Source organism: Zophobas morio, unplaced genomic scaffold (genome assembly GCF_036711695.1).
Source record: "Zophobas morio isolate AGI-343-1 ecotype UQ-CSIRO unplaced genomic scaffold, CSIRO_AGI_Zmor_V1 ptg000058l, whole genome shotgun sequence".
NCBI classification, from domain to species: domain Eukaryota; kingdom Metazoa; phylum Arthropoda; class Insecta; order Coleoptera; family Tenebrionidae; genus Zophobas; species Zophobas morio.
In genome coordinates, this window is record NW_026972163.1 from 3,330,132 (window position 1) to 3,332,612 (window position 2,481).

At 35.7% G+C, this 2,481-nt stretch overlaps 1 long non-coding RNA gene across 1 annotated transcript; it reads left to right on the plus strand.

The window, feature by feature from the left end:
* The first annotated feature begins 387 nt into the window (after nucleotides 1-387).
* LOC135143323 (uncharacterized) lies at nucleotides 388-2,192 on the plus strand. The gene is made up of 2 exons (XR_010282750.1): nucleotides 388-867; nucleotides 952-2,192. It is a non-coding gene; the product is annotated as an uncharacterized LOC135143323 (long non-coding RNA).
* Nucleotides 2,193-2,481: the final 289 nt, after the last annotated feature.

Consider the following 2,481-nt stretch of genomic DNA (forward strand, 5'->3'; position numbering starts at 1 on the left):
GCTTGAATTTTGAAATAAATAAATAATAAAAATTATAGTCAACAAAACGCCGGTTTAACAACTGTTCGTCTTTACACGTCACTTCACCACAGATAAAAAGTGAAAACGGAATGAATTTTTGGACGTAAACGTTAGCAATAAAATGTTTGCTCTTGTAATAACTGTAAAAAGCAAATAACGAAACAACCCATAATTCAGTGCCGGTTAAAAAGAATAGATTTATGATGTTTCCAGGCAAATCTGGGCCGAACAGAGGGTTTCAAAACCAGATGGTCTAAGTTTGTCACATTTTTGTGTTTGTGTGGCAATAAAACTGAAAGTGTAGGGCATGTACCTACTCTTATAAATGTGCTGAAGTTTAATTTTGACAAATAAAAAGGAAATTGACGCAGAATCTCAGGGGGGGCCTTGGCCCCCCCTATGGGCGCCCATGCTGGCACGTAAAATGTCAGTGGTTAATGAGTAGCAGCCATACATTACGAAAATATATAACACCAAGGTGTAGACTCAAAATATTTGGCCGACCCGAAATTTTGACCCACCAGCCGCCACTGATTGTCATTATCATCACAATAATACCCACTAACGTAGGTCAAGTCGAAGTCCGTGGTCGAGGTCATTGAATCTGTCACAACTATAACCTAACTTTAACTGTGTTTTGACCAAACTGATTATCATTGAATCTATATCTGCTTACAGTAAAAAACAGTAAATAATAATGGAATACCACTATGTCTAAAATAAAATGCCAATTTAATAATCACTGCAATGAAACGTTTGTAGTAGATATATTTGGTTGATTGTAGAAATGGTTATGTTCGAGTTACACACAAGAAGCTCGGATCAGCAGTTCTGTAGCACTTAGAGGTAATAATAATAATGTGCCTAAGAGCTACGCATTTACCACTTCGTGAATCCAGTTTGCTGTTATAAAGTGTGTACATTTTATAGGTGGCGAAGACCCTAAAACGCAGCATGTGAATAGCAGAAGTCTTGGAACGGCGACGACTTGTAATAAAATTTGTTCAAAAAGGAAGAATTATTCTGTGTGGCAGAGGGAACTACACCTCAAGCTTCGTAGTAGTTACTGATTACTGGACTACTTTAAATAAATGATTATATCGGAATTCGAAAAATTGCTGACAAAAGTGGTTGTGCTAGAAGAGAGAAGCTAGTATTAGTGCTCTTATACCAAAATGTGTGACCAATAGATTACTGTGGTAGCCACAGGTGGTAGCTATGATGAAGCAATCAAAATATTTTCAACTGTACTAATACAGTCTATGATTGGTGTCGAACGTCGTATAAAGGAATGAGACCAGCGAACCAGTAACTAAGTGATTTATTGACAAGTGATAAGTGAAATGAATAAGCATGTCTCTCAATGTTGAGAGTGAATGAAATGAATGCTGACTGACTGAATGTTAATGAGTAAATGACTACTGAATGAATCTTCAGTGAATGCATGATTACGAATGAATGTCTAGAGAATGAATGATTTGGCTACCCTATGTTCAAGGGAGGGGGTGGCTCCGGATACCCTTACGGGTAGAGGGGTGAAACAGCCACCGCCGGAAGCGCTAAAAATTGGAAAAATGTAATTTCGATTTCCTAGAAATAAGTCTATCACACTTCAACATTGGGTTGCAGAAATCATTAAATGTATCTTTACTTCATGCATCTATGAATGATTATTATTTAAGCTATTCAGGCATACAAAAGACGTCTTATTAATTATGTGAACAAAACTGCCCTACTAAACAACAAGTTTGTATCTGTACTTTTGATCAGTTTCACTTTAATACTATTTGTGTACTCAGAACACCTTAATCTAGTAATAAACATTAATTTATATAGTTATTTATGTATCAAGTGCCGAAAATAACTCTTTGCATGTCAGCGAGGCCGTTTCGGCGTGAGAAACATACATTTTCTGTGCTGCTTTTTGAAATACATACATTCAGTTACTACTTTCATTAACAAAAACCAGTGACATTACCTCCGTTGTGTTACACGTCAATTTTATATTATTCTTTTAATTTATTATAATAGCTATTTATGTAACACATAATAGTACATAAACCAGGTCTTTATTGACAAGCCGATTTTAGTAGACGAGGGAGCGTAGCGACCGAGTTGATAAAAATAAAAAATAAGGAAAACCAATTGCAAAATAAATTTCTGAAAATCTAGTCTACTTTTTCATTGTTACTACAGTAACCCATTGTCTGTTTACACAAGTGAAAATTATTTTGATTTTTGCTGTTTGCGTTTAAAGTTGAAAAATGCAAGCTAGTAGATCGAACCAAGCAGAAAGTGAGATAACAGAGATTGCTAGGAGTGTTAAAGAGTCTTTACTACCATCAAAATCGAGACATTCATACGAAGAAACTTACAACGTTTATCGGAAGTGGTGCTCTAAAAAGAACGTTAAATCAACGTCGGAAGAGAGTATTTTGGCGTATTTCACTACAGAGCTTT